The 14643-nt window shown below is 45.6% G+C and overlaps 1 protein-coding gene and 1 long non-coding RNA gene across 5 annotated transcripts in view; one reads left to right on the top strand and one right to left on the bottom strand.

Moving 5' to 3' along the window:
• Positions 1–14643, bottom strand: part of SHROOM3 (shroom family member 3) — a 299368-nt gene that overhangs the window by 126691 nt on the left and 158034 nt on the right. The window lies entirely within an intron of this gene.
• On the top strand, positions 10259–12769 carry LOC131822610 (uncharacterized). 2 transcript variants are annotated; one of them, XR_009350292.1, is made up of 3 exons: positions 10259–10508; positions 11301–11438; positions 11970–12769. It is a non-coding gene; the product is annotated as an uncharacterized LOC131822610 (long non-coding RNA). The 2 variants fall into 2 exon arrangements; XR_009350291.1 differs by lacking the exon at positions 11970–12769 and having other exon boundaries at positions 11301–11556.

The raw sequence follows: 14643 nt of genomic DNA on the forward strand, positions 1-14643 counted from the left end.
GTCCACTTTTTTTTTAAATGGATCTTTCAGAAAAAACACTTGGCGAGAAACACTGAGATGACCTAAATGTAAAATGCACGTGCATCGATTGCAAAGATTAACGTGCTGGGGATTAGAAGCAAAACAAAACCAAAGACGCGGTTCGGAGCTGAACGGAGGCTGAGGCTCTCTCCACTAAACGCTGGAGACAGAAAGTGCAGAATCCCCAGTTGCGGGCCGCCCCAGCGCTCGGGAGAGTGTTTGCTCCTTTCCCCACCCCCCACCCCCCCAGAGGTCTCTTATTTCAGATTCCAAGAGTGTTCTTTCAGTCCCACACTCAGCTCACAATGCCCAGAAACACTTTGGTGTTTCGCGCAAATCTGGAGCTAAATAGGAAAGAGGCAGAAAAAGATGTTGGAACCTGATAATCATCCAAGAAAGATTTTGTCAATTACAGAGAAAAAAGGACTTTAAGGACTCAATTGAATAATAATATTTTAAAATTCTTCTTTTTGTCACCTTTCTTACAAGAAATAAAAAGTGTTCTTACTGAGTCCTCGAAAGGTCCAGGCCATCCTTCGGGCCACATAGTAAATAAAGGTTTCTCAGTGAGAGCCCAGTGCTTTCCCTGTGTCCTCTGGCAATTAGCTTTCTAGCTAGGAGTCAAGTTTTATAAACTGCTAAGTGACCAGGCAGACAGACTGGCTCTGCAAGGTAATGTTTTCAGTTTGACTCATGCTTATGGTCTTTGACCTTAACAGTCATTTGTGGCCCAAGTGCCATTAGACATTCTGAAAGGCGGTGTACTGAGTGATAAGCTTGGATGGTCAGACTTAAGGTGACTTCTTGCCCTGCTGTCCATGGGCTTGGGACAGCAGGAGATTCATGTTGTAGAGGGGAAGGAGGGAATGAGGGAAGGAAGGGAGCGAGGCAGGGAGAGAAGGAGGAAGGAAGGAAGGAAAACGAAGGGGAAAGGAAAGAAAAAAAATCAAAATGCATTTCCTGAAGACAAAATATCCCCAACTTAAAAGAAGAGTCATAAAAGAAGTCAAAAGCATAAAACATGTCTTTTAAGGAGCTCCTTTTCCTAAAATAAACAAATAGACCACTAGAAGATTAAACAGAGGTGAGCTGTAAATCAAAATCTCCTGTCTCATGCATTCCTAGGGTTTCTTCCTGAGAGCAGCTGCCAGAGAGAAACCGGCATTCAGGAAGCCAGACAGCTCCGAGGTCAGAAGAAAGCTGACTCAAGTCATTTTCATGAGAGATAAGATCACCTAGCTTTCTTCAGTAGCTTTCATAGCTAACATCCCTCCGTCTAGTTCTCAAAACTATAAACAAAGAAGAAAAAAACCCTGTGCTTTTAGCCATCACCACCCACAATTTAAGCAAAGACAGCCTGGGGAACAATAAAAATATTCATGGCCACTGGTAAGATTTACCATCACATCCATTATTTGTCACCAGCAGACGTCGCTCCCCACAGCCTCCTTGCCTCAACCACGGGAAAAAATACGCCTCTCAGATCCCACTTTTTGTTCCTTTTCAAACCAAACTCCATGGAATATAATCTCTATTTGCTTTAAGAGGGTTCTGGAAAGCAAAGGAAGCTTTATCTGCCTGTGGGAAGTAGAAATCTCTGAAAACCTAATGGGAACTTCCGTAGGAATACTATGGTGAATTAGTTAAATATTTACAACATAAGAACCAGTTCATTTGAAAACAAACCTACAAGTGCCTGGCTTCGTTCCCTGTCTCAGGAATCAAGAATGTTCCCTTGCTGAGAGCTGCCATTTTACTGACATCAAGTAAAGGAGTGGGCAGGAGTGAGCGGGCAGGAAGCGGGCAGGAGTGAGCGCAGGACTGCAGTTCAGCAAGCCCGTGTTGTGCCTGATGAGTTCCTCCGCTGTAGCTCGCCTCTAAGGGACAAATACACAGGGAAGAAATGCCTGAGGGGTTGGGGGGGCGCACAATGTTAACGTTAAGCACAGGAGGGCTCCTATCAAACCTCGTCAGTCAACTCAGCCAGTTGCCAAAACTGAATAAAGTCAGAAAGAATGGAAGAAAATTCAGATTACATCAGAGTAAAACAACAAAAAAAACACAAAAAACCTGAAAAACTGGACCTATATTTTCCATGCATCTGAGATCAGCATCTCATCTAAGGAGAAGGAAAAGACGGGGAAGAGAAAATAAAGCTTTGCTCAAACCACTGTATAAACAAAAAACCTCCAAGGGTCAACGTTTCAAGTTTGCTTTGGGACAAACCCGGTGGCTTGGGGATTCGGAAAGCATATAAACGGATTCTTAGGAGAAATCCTTCTTCATACTGTTTGTGTTTTGTCTTCTCCAGTGTTAGGTCAACTCAGCTTGTCTGGAGTGACCTTTCAGGAGCAGCAGTAATGTCCTCAGACAACTTCACCCGCAACGGGCCCCGAGCCCGAGCCCGCCCTGGCGCTTGGTCCCTTCCCAGTGCCAGGGTTGGCCAACTGGGAGGCTCTCAGCAGCGCTGAGACTCTGCCCTTGACTGATAGAGCTTTCTTCTTGTTTTTGCTGCTGTTGTTGTTGTTTTTTAAAGATTTTATTTATTTATTTGGTAGGCAGAGAGGCAGGCAGAGAGAGGAGGAAGCAGGCTCCCCGTGGAGCAGAGAGCCCGATGCGGGGCTCGATCCCAGGACCCTGGGATAATGACCTGAGCCGAAGTAGAGGCTTAACCCACTGAGCCACCCAGGAGCCCCTTTCTTTTTGTTTTTAAAAAATATTTGGCAGTAAGAGGCTCTTAGAGTGGACATAGGGGAAAAAAAAAAAAAGGAGGAATCCACTAATCCCACTGAACCCTACTGACATCAGGCTCATTTTCCAAACCTTTTCAATCTCTTGGGGCTGCTTCCTCTAGATCGCCTCATGCTGCCCATGAGGGGCCGCTCTCTGGGGAACCGACTTACGCGGCCGGAGGGGGCACCCAGGGATCGCACCCTTCAGCAGGGAGTTGGGCGATGCCTCCAGGCTACCATGAAAGACAGTGGTGGGGTCCCTCAGCCTGGCGACCTGCACCCGCCTCCTGCTACTGCTTCTGCAGCCGGACATCTGCAAGATGTCCCTGCCCTGTCGGCCTCTGTCTCCTTCTCCATGGACCTTCATAAAGCCCCACAGGTAGGCTCTGGTTGTCCAAACTGCTCCCTCTCCATGGCCAAATCTGGCGGGCTCTTCTCAGCGTCCAGCCCACCCCTCTTCAGCGTCGGCCTGCTGACCAACCCCTGCCCTTATAACTTTCCCCCGTGGCTTCCAGAACAGCGTGTCCTTATTATTCCTCCGCATGTCCCTTTGCTGTAACTTTTTTCTTGCTCTAAGTACCAACTACAAGGCTCTTCTCTCTGCTGCTTCTGCTTTCTTCCTCAGGGAGCTCATCTTTTTCTTTTTTCTTTTTTTTTTTTAAGATTTTATTTATTTATTTGAGGAGAGAGACAGAGAACAAGAGAGAGCCCAAGCCCAGGGTTGGGAGTAGGGAGAAGGAGAAGCAGACTTCGCACTGAGCAGGAGCCCGATGTGGGACTCAATCCCAGCACCCTGGAATCATGACCTGAGCTGAAGGCAGACGCTTAACCGCCTGAGCCACCCAGGTGCCTGGGATCTCATCGTTAACGGTCCCCTCCACGGAGATGATTCCCAAATTACAGCATTGCTCCAGCTTTGTTGTTTATTTCTAACTGGCCATCGGACACCTTCATGAGCAGAGGCGGAGACCAGTCCAAGATCAAGAGCCTCATCTTTTCATCTTCGTGTTCATGACAACTTGCTGTGCTTTCTGTTATCTCATTCTTAAATTCAGCTCGGATTATACTAATATGAAGACAAATTTGAGGATTCTATCATACAATAAATATGTGTACAAATAAACACACTACATGCAAAATATACTGTGTGTATCCAAACATATATGTGTTGATTAGTTTCAAATTGTCATTCTGACAGTTCATATTTTAATGTTAAAAAATTAGCTTTCTACAGGACTATCCAGGTATCTTAGATTTAGCTCTCATACTTGAGCTAAGAATCTATGTGTTAATTCTTGGTCAAAAAGGTAAAATTAGTATGGACCAATTCCTGTAACTCCTAATATACCATCAACCTGAAACTACATCTTAGAGAATTAAATTCTTTGATAATTAACAAGCAAAATACCCTTAAATGGCTAAATACATTTCTGTCATGCAATGAAATAATCACACATGTTAGCTCTGGTCTATAAGGCTGAAGTCTCAAATACCCAGCCGTGTTCCTGTTACCAAAACCTTCCTTTAACTCTTTCATCAGATATATCATCATTTTGGGATGCCTGGGTGGCTCAGTTGGTTAGGAGTCTGCCTTCGGCTCAGGTCTTGATCTTGGGGTCCTGGGATCAAGTCCCGCATCGGGCTCCCTGCTCAGTGGGGAGCCTGCTTCTCCCTCTCCTTCTGCTGCTTGCTTGCTCTGTCAACTAATAAATTTTAAAAAAATAAAAATCTTTTAAAAATATATTTTCGTTCTGACACAGAGTCTCTATAACATCAGACAGGAAGACAGTCAGTTAAGATAGATACCTTTCAAACGCCAACATGGGCTATTGTTTGAACTAAATAAATTCTTTGGGAAAAAAGTAGAATTTAGTCCATCAGGTCAGCTCCGTAAACACAACGTATCATTCTGTTTCGTAACAGCGGCAGCAGCCACAGCTGGTGGTGTTAATCTCCTACTGTGTGCCATTCTCAGTTCCAGATGTTTTATTTGCCCTCAGTCTTCTTATCTCTCCCCACAAACCCTGTGAGGCAAGTACTACCGTTAACTCCATTTCACAGACAATGAAACCGAGGCACTGAAAAGTCAAGTGATTTGCTCACAGTCTAGTCTAAGAGCTAGGACTTGACCACAGGCAGTCTGGCTCTGGGGTCAGCGCTTTTAACCACCAATTGTATTTATTTTGGATAAAACACAAACCACTCTGATTCAGCTTTCAAGTGTGAATTAAGTTGATTTTTTTTTTAAAGATTTTTATTTATTTGTTTGAGAGAGAGAGAGAGAGAGAGAGAGAGAGCGCATGAGAAGAGGGAGGGTCGGAGGGAGAAGCAGACTCCCCGCCAAGTAGGGAGCCTGATGGGGGACTCGATCCCAGGACTACAGGATCATGACCTGACCTAAAGGCAGTCGCTTAACCAACTGAGCTACCCAGGTGCCCTATTTTTTAACTTTTTAAAGTAGGCTCCACGCCCAGCATGGAGCCCAACGCGGGGCTCCAACTCACAACCCTGAGGTCAAGACAAGCTGAGATCAAGAGTTGGATGCCTAACCTACAGAGCTACGCAGGCACCTCTAAGTTGATTTTTAAATACACATTAGCTTCACTTTGACTTCTGGGACTTCTTCCCATTTCATATTGCTTACATAACTCTCTTACCCTCACCACCAGCTGTATGCTAATTCCTACACTGGGGAAACTCAAATGGTAGACACGGGAGCTAGAGCATTGTTCTTAAAACTGGATTTAAGACCCAGGAATCAGGAAATACAGGAGGTTTAATCTTTTCAGAATTCCAAACCAGATTATCAGAATCATAGTATCTCCAGGTAGCTAAGAACGGGCCCTTCCTCTTACCTGGGCCCCACAGGACACCTGAATGTCTTTTAGAATATCCACCACCAGACCACTGTTCAATCCTGGCCCGAGGTCTCTTCTATTTTCTAGTTGTTGTTGCTGTTGTTTTTAATATTTTATTTATTTATTTTTTTGGCACAGAGAGGTACAGCAAGAGAGGGACCACAAGCAGGGAGAGTGGGAGAGGGAGAAGCAGGCTTCCCACCGAGCAGGGAGCCTGATGCGGGGCTCGATCCCAGGACCCCAAGACCATGATCTGAGCCGAAGGCAGACACTTAACTGACTGAGCCCCCAAGGCGCCAGCCTCTTCTATTTTCAAGCAGCTCTCATTGCTAGAATACTCTTCCTCATATCAAACGTGACTTCTCCCTCCCTTTAGCTTCAGCCCACTGGTTCTAATCCTAATTCTGCCCTCTGGAGCCTAGCTCTGCTTCCACATCTTTGACATAAAGGAAGACACAACCCACCCGAGTCTTCTCATCCCTAAAACCCACACGGCCAGATCTGACGACCCCAAAGCTGGAGATCAGTGTGGGGGCCACACAGCGAAGACTTTCTCTACCTCGCTTGACACACCCTCGCACCGGACACACGGATTTGAAACTGAGGGACCAGACTGTTCTTGATCCCACCACCCATTCCAAACTCCAAATGCTGCCTAATTCGGAAATGCTCCACATTCCACTGGGACAAGAATTCTCCGAAGGAGAAGCACTTTCCGTCTTCGGGGACTTGGCCCTTGGCACCTTCCCTCGCTGAGTGAGAAGCACAGCACAGGCCCCTCTCCCATCACGGCTTCACACGCCTCCGTCCATGAGTTCGTGCTCAGTCACCTCTAAACCTCGGACTCGGGGCGCCTGGGTGGCTCAGTGGGTTAAGCCTCTGCCTTCGGCTCAGGTCATGATCCCAGGGTCCTGGGATCGAGTTCCGCATCGGGCTCTCTGCTCAGCGGGGAGCCTGCTTCCTCCTCTCTCTCTCTGCCTGCCTCTCAGCCTACTTGTAATCTCTCTCTGTCAAATAAATAAATAAAATCTTAAAAAAAATAAAAAAAATAAAAAATAAATAAACCTCGGACCCGTAAAACAGCCGTGAAGCCACAGGATGACGATTTCCTTTCAACTTCAAACAGGATTTGTGAACACGGTGATGAATGAGGAGAGGCACCAGGGCTGCATTCCTCCCACGGGTCCCCGTAAATGAAAACATGCCGTGTCGTAGCATCAGTTGGCTTAAATCGTTGGTTTCCAGGCAGGACAGCACGTCCCCAGCACTCCCGTCAGGCACCTTGGCCGTCTGACCCTCTAAGGGCATGTGGCACTCGAAATTACAGAGAACTCATCAATCTCTGTGTCCCATGAGACTAAAAAGCCCTGATGTCTAATCTGCAAACTATGCTCTTGGTGGAAGGTGGCACTTGTCGTGCAGACTAAGTAATGGGACTTTTTCAAGAAAGAGACACAGAATTTGAAGTTTTTCACACCAAAATTTTTCAAATGTGCTTGACCTTCCGTGGTTCTGTGTTCCTGCTCTTTTCTTGCCTATTTTGTGGACTCACTCCCCACACTCTCATTCTCAACCAGCTTCTTCCTTTGCACCCTCATAAGGTCAAGTGATCTCAGAGGACAACCAGGCACTTCTCTGGTGGGTGATGCAGAGCTTAACTCAATCTTTTCTGGAGAAGGAGGAGGGATTGGGAAAGGCCAACTGCAGAGAACCATCTGGATCCACTCACGGTCCCACTCCGTAATGCCCTTACTCAGAAACCAACCGATGCATGAGCTCCCCAACCTGGGACCGGCATCTCCAAGCAGAAACTGGCTCACAGGCTTGTTTCAGTTAGCCTGTCCTGTGTTAGTCCACACAGCACTTTCGGTCTGAACATTCAATCATTTGGGATCATTCACATAAAAATCCAGATTTCTGGCAGCCCGGGGACTGCATTCCTTCATAATAACAATCTTGGAGCTGAGCGTCTGTTGCCCCCTTTAAAGGGGGCATTAGCCTTCCAGTTCGCCCCCGTCCTCACCACTCCCCAATGCATTCGCGGATAAAAGGGCCATTTATTCTCATTTTGTACCTTGCCCACTTCACTCACTTGTATTTCTTGTCTGTAGCCATCTAAGTTTGCCAGTCGGGTAGATATCCTGTAAAAGACTATTAAATCAATTTTCCTATCCGTGAAATACAGGGCTTGGTCTTCCAGCTCCAGGACTGTATGATTTAGCAGTTTGCTGAGCAGAAGGCATATTGTGCTGTTCTTGGCCCATTTCCTCTGCAGTGAAGAGGGCAACAGCACGGCCAATGACAGCCGGGACCGAGGGGCCGGCTCCTGCTCTAGCCCTCTCTCAGTTATGCCCTTGGTGTGCCTGAACCTAGGGACGACCCTCTTTTCCTTGGCATCAACAGAGAAGCCAAATGGAAGTCGAAGATGAAGTTCAGGTTGGAACGGGTGACGTCCGTCAAAGTCCTATCTGATTTTTCTCACTTCTGTGCCAGCCCACCCATCCGTAGTATGTTCCCAGGACTACCTGGGAGCTCTTTATCAAAGCGAAGGAAGGACAGGCTAATGACACAGATAAGACATTGCCCATGTAACACAGCTACATAACTCCTTGCAAAATAACAACTCCGCTAAAATACTAATAGAGGACGGTAAATACTCTGTGTGAGCTATGCACATACATTTATAAAATTTGACAGCATAAAATAACACCTTGCCTTGGCAAGGAGTATGGTCAGAGGTTACTCAGCGAGTTCAGGAACTCATAGATTCAACCTTCTTACAACTGCACGCAAATAAGCAAAGGGCTGACCTGTCAGGTACGGAGCTCCTTGACCTGAAAACCATGCAAAGGGAGACTGCATGAGCCTCTGAGCGAGACATCATGGAGGAGTTTCCCGCAATGGACACAGCGGTGGGGCGGGGGCCGTGGAAGCGTGAGGAGAACGTTGGATGACCTCTCATAACAGCCCCTCCAACTTCATATGCTGGAAACTCTCCCTTCTCCTTGTTTTTGTTTTTTCCTACAATTTAGAAGTCCAGTGATCTAATGTTTACAAGAGGCTAGGATGATGGCTACTATATGGATCGGCTGTATCTTGGTTATTCAATAATGTTTGTCTTAAGAAGAACCTAAATTTATGACTTTGTACTTTACGGAATATTTGTGACATGTGACTAAATGTTGTCTGAAATCAATGTCATTATCAAACTAAATTATTTTTCAGTATAGAAAATTTAATAATAATAGTAACTGGTCTAAAATATGAGGACCAGGACACCTGGGTGGCTCAGTGGGTTAAAGCCTCTGCCTTCGGCTCAGGTCATGATCTCAGGGTCCTGGGATCGAGCCCCGCATCGGGCTCTCTGCTCAGCAGGGAGCCTGCTTCCTCCTCTCTCTGCCTGCCTCTCTGCCTGCTTGTGATCTCTGTCAAATAAATAAATAAAATCTTAAAAAAAAAAAATGAGGACCACTGAAGTTCTGGCAGAAAGAAAACATTTTTAAGCCTGACTAAAATCTCTTTAGAGGCTATTTAGTATCTCCCAAGTTGTGCCCTGGGATTTATTCGCAATTACACAGGAAAATTAAAATTAATGGCTAACAGACCATTAGGTTTCCAGGTTGGCTCCACAAAGTTTTCAGTATTCTTATGTCATGGGCACTGCTCCCACTCCTATTTTTCTTGTTTGGCTCAACAAACTAGTTCCACGCCTAACATTATTGTCAATTAGCCAGAGATTTCACTAGAAATCCTGCCTCCGGAGACCCAAGAGGTATGAGTGGCTGCATAGCTTAACATTTTTCTGCTTGTGTCTGATAAACTACTCGTGGACATTGCCATATCTGGAAGAAAAGAGTACCTCCAAAACAAAATGTAAAATTTTCCCAGAGAGGCTGAGAGAGACATGAGGGGTTTATAACAATGTGGGCGGGAGGGTGGGGAAGGCGACTTTTGGATCAAAAAGAAATGAATCTGAGCAAGTTTCTCTTCCAAGAATATTCCAAGAAGTAAAGTGTATCTTTTTCAACATGTGACTGACTCAGCCTGTATTGCACAAACCTACTTCCACAGCAAGTAAACCAGACACCAGACGAAGATGGCTGTGTTCCCTTCAGGGGAACCCTGAGAAGCTCCAGAAGTTGGAACCAGCAGAGGGTGTATCCCTAGAGAAGTCATCCCTCATCAGGCTGAGCGAGAGGCTGGGCACGTTCCCTCTATCTGGTGTAGGGTTCCTGGTATGCTGTGCACACTGAGTATAAGAGAACCTCCCCCACCCACATAATGGGAGCCCAAGGGCACCATGACCTTAAGAAGCTCTGATCAAGGGACAGCAAATACAAAACCTGTAACGAGGTTGCCCTAAGGTACAACCCGAAGCTTTACTGGGTAAAAGCTGGGAGCCTCCATTCTTTGAGAGTGGTACCCAGAATACATCTCCAGGAACAGTACCGCATCAGCTCACCACTTCCTTTTTGCCTAAATTGGTTCACAAGAGGAGCGCTCCACCCCCACCCTTCACTTCTGCCATCACTCTTAAAAAAAAAAATCAGCTTTCCCGATAAGAAATAACCAAAACAAGATCGTTTGAATTCCACAGAAACCAATTCATCACGTAGTGTTTGTTACAAACGGGCGGGGGGTGGGAGGAGAAAAAGAAAGAAAAAAAGAAGCCTTACCACCCTCCAAGTTCAATGACCAAGACAGGCACGCAGACTTTGAGAGACCCAGATGGGACATGGAGTCAGCTGGAACTTGAGAACCGAGGCCAGAAGTGACGAAGAACGTGGCCTTGATGTTCTGGAGATGGCTGGTGGTGGAGGGTGCACAGCAACGTGAGTGTGTGTGATACCACGGGACGGTCCACTTAGAAATGGTTAAAAATTATTATGTACCTTTGGTGAGTGCTGTGAAGTGTGTAAACCTGGTGATTCACAGGCCTATACCCCTGGGGATAAAAATATATGTTTATAAAAAAAATTAAAAATTTTTAAATTTTTAAAAAATTAAAAAAAAATTATTATGTACATGTCATAGCCTGTCTGAACTGCTGTAACAAAATACCATAGTCTGGGTGGCTTAGAAACAAGAGAAAATTATTTCTCACAGTTCTGGAGCCTGGGCAGTCCAAGATCAAGGCGCCAGCAGATGGTGTCTGGGGAGAGCCCACTTTCTGGTTCCTAGAAAACTGTCTTTTTGCTAGAACCTCACATGGCAGAAGGTTCCAGAGAGCCCTCTGGGGTCTCTTTTGTAAGAGCACTTATCCCATTACGAGAGCTCCAGCTTTATGACCTAACCACCCCCTAAAGACCCCCACCTGCAAATACCATCACACTGGGGATTAGATTTCAACGTGCGAAGAGTGGGGGGCACATTCGCCATCTAGGGCTGCGCACTTTTCTGCAGGTTTTTTAAATAAGCAGCACTTCCAGCAGGTCCTCCTGTCCCATCCACTGTGGAAGACAGGCTGGTTAAGATGGTTAAGATGGTTAAACCGCTGAATGTCTTCTCCTCTGAACGAGGACTAGTGAACGCAGGGGAGGAAGCCCCTCACACCACCAATCCCCGGAATCCCAGCGCCACCGTAGCTGGGTCTGGAGACAGTCCCTCCGTGAGTGAGAGGCTGCATGCTGAGAAAGGGAGAGAACCCCGACTCCGCTCGGACAGGAGTAACCCCAGGATCCCTCCGCAGGGACGCCAATCTCACTTCATAAGAAAACCCAAGATGACAGATGAAAACATGGGAAAGTGAGGATGGGTGCGCAGAGGGCACCTCCCTGGAAAAAACACACATGCAAACCAACAAGAATCAGCACAAGAGCGTACCGAGGTATATGGCCGTTCGAAAATACATGAAGGGGACGGCATAAAACAAAGGAGTACAGCTACATCTGCCCGCCAGGAGGCTGAACCTCCAAATTTCTCATTAATACAGATAACGCTAACCACTTGGCTTTTTCTTTTTTCTTTCATCTTTTTTTTTTTTCATCAATTTTCTCATTCTCAAGGCAGAAATGTCCTCAGAACCAGTTCTCTCTTTTTCAGAAAATCAAAATTACCAAAAATTTTAATAGCTATGGTCTTGCTAAACAAATAGAACCTTTCCACAAATGCTATGACTTCTCTCAGACTTTCAGGCACATCACTCACTAAGAGCAAGAAAGTAAACATTTTCTGAAATGAGGGTGGCTTTCTTGGGCTGGAAACACAACATGGTGGTTACTAAATGTCCTCGGTTTTTGTTTTGTTTTGTTTTTGTTTTTGTTTTTTTAAAAAGACCGGCACTGGCTTGTTGGCTTTGGTTTGACCGATGACAGTCAAGTGTAGCACTGACATTACATCCTTGTTGCTCTTTGTAAAGGAAAACAACAGGCCATCAATGTTTCTTGAAGAAACACTTCTCCTTTGCTTGCCTGGGGGACTCTTCAAAGCCCTTTGCCCTTTGCCCTCCAAAAGATAAATACAAATAAAGCAAAATGTGCACCAGGTGGCAAGAACTGCCTGAAACAAGTCTGGTCATCTAAACTCAAGGCTAATAAAATGTTAACAGTTCAGGAGTATCTACTGAAAAAGTAAATTAATGTTGTCTCCGCTGTTAACTTCCGTCAGAATCTCAAATGGCGTGGGTATATAATAACTCTACACTGTCCACTTGGAATGTGCTAGATGGGCACAGAGATACTGCTAACACTGCTCTTGACATCTATTCTGATGCTGAGGGAAGCATTCAAAAGGAAAGAAAAAGTTTACAACATTATTTGGCTTTTCACAGTCAAAAAACATAGGGCAGTGATGCTGAAGACAATAATGGTCAGAAACAGATGCTAAAAATGTTCTATGTGGACACTGACGTCCTGAGAGCCTGGAAAGAATGATTTCTCAGCTTCACAAGGCTGAATGTATCCTTTAGAAATTAATGTGCGCCCTTCTCCATTCAGCTGTCGGGAAATTAGAAACATAGACAAGCTTTCCGAACTGTAAAGTGGTTAGGGAAGAGGAATTCTTGATAACTGTATATCCCAAATTCACTTAGCAGGATTTTTCAAACACAACTCACTAATTTCTTTCTTTCTTTCCTTTTTCAAAGATTTCATTTATTTGAGAGAGAGAGAGAGAGAGAGAGCATACATGTGTGTAAGTGGGGGGAAGAGGCAAAGGGAGAGAGAGATTAGAGGACTCCCTGCGGGGTGCAGAGAGCCCCATGCGGGGATCCACCCCAGGACCCTGAGATCTTAACCTGAGCGAAGTCAGATGCTTAACCGACTGAGCCACCCAGGTGCCCCACACCTCACTAATTTTCAAAAATTAGAATATCAAATACACTTTAAATCAAACTATATTGAACATCATTGTTATTTTACTGATGCATCTATAATAGTGATATTATTATCTTAGAAGCCACCATTCATTAAATGCTTGTTGTATATCAAGGGTTCTCAGGCTTAAGCAAGTATCAGAACTACCCAAAGGGCTTGTTAAAACTCAGACTACCGAGCTCCACTCTTGAAATTTTTAACTGTGGTAAAATACACATGAGATTTTTCCCTTCCACCATTTTTAGCTGTGCACTTCAGTAACGTTAAGTGTCCTCACAGCATCGTGTAACCAATATTCTTCCCCGTGTGTACATTCTATCTCCCACTTTTCCACTGTCTCTGTAAGGTAGCCTACTCTAGGCATCTCATGTAAGCGGAAACACAGAATTTGTCTGCTTGTGACCGCCTTATTTCACTCAGCATAATGTCCTTAAGGTTTATCCACGCTGTAACATGTGTCAGAATTTCCTTCCTTTTTAAGACCGACTATTTCATCGTCTGGCAAGACCACATGTTGTTCATCGTCTGTCCACGGATGGACCTTGAGTTACTTCCATCTCTAGGCTGTTATGAACACGCTGCTATGAAAGTGTGTGTACAGCCACCGTGACCTGGGGTCTCTACCCAGCAGGAAAATAGCTAGATCATATAGTAATCCTAGGCTTAATTTTCTGAGAAACCATCACACCGTTCCCCACAGCGTGCAAAGTTTCCAATTTCTCCATATCCTCTCCAAGACCGATTTTTTTCCCATTAGCCATCTAGTGGGTAGGCGGTAATATTTTATTATAGCTTTGATTTTCATTTCCCTAGTTATTACTGATGTTGAGCATCTTCTCATGTGCCTATTGGACATCTGTGTGACATCTTGGGAGAAACCTCTTTTCAAGTTCTCTGCCATTTCTGTAATCAGGTTGCTTATCATTGAGTTCCGTATGTTTTAGATGAACCCCTTATCAGATATATGACTCACAAATACATTCTCCACCCCTGAGCGTTTTTTTAAAATCTTGAGGCCTGAGAATTTGCATTTCTAACAAGTTCCTCAGAGACCCTAATGGCCCAGGGACCCACTTTGAGAAACTGTCCCACGCGGCCGTAAGGTGAAGCACTCTACAGATGTCAGCTCAGCTCAGTCTCACATCACCATCCTTGTTTCGCGGGACAGGAGAAGGTCGCTCAAAGAGGTAAAACTTGCTCAAGGTTCTTCCAGAAAGAAATGGTAAAGCAGGGACTGGCTCCCACCCCATTCGGAGCCGGCACCACGCTACCCCACCTCCGCCAAGGAAAGGACCACAAAGAATAGCCTCAAACGAACAGGTCAATGGACTTGAGACAACAGTAAATGGTCTGCAAGCTCTGTCTCTCTTTCAATCAGTCCCAGCATTTCTGGCCTCCTTTTCTTGGATGTTCCATTCTGGCTCTATTACGGTGGATCGAGGAAGCAGAGGAATCTGCGTTGAGTCAGCGGGAAAGATGGCGGCAGTGGGAGGCACGCATGGGACACTTGGCTGAAGAACCATAGACCGGACTGACCTGATGAATGAACCCACTCAAGAGCTCCATGCCTAGCTTTGGTAGACCAGGCCAACGCTGTCCTTCCCCTCAACGCTGTCTGTGTGTAGACGGTCCCCTGAGAGCAGGTCCCAGTCAGGAGTGTAGCTGGCCAGCCTAGAGGGGCCTTTCTTTGTAGGCATTGTGAAGGGCACTTCTCAAGAC

The sequence above is a fragment of the Mustela lutreola genome, chromosome 1, assembly GCF_030435805.1.
Source record: "Mustela lutreola isolate mMusLut2 chromosome 1, mMusLut2.pri, whole genome shotgun sequence".
NCBI lineage: Eukaryota > Metazoa > Chordata > Mammalia > Carnivora > Mustelidae > Mustela > Mustela lutreola.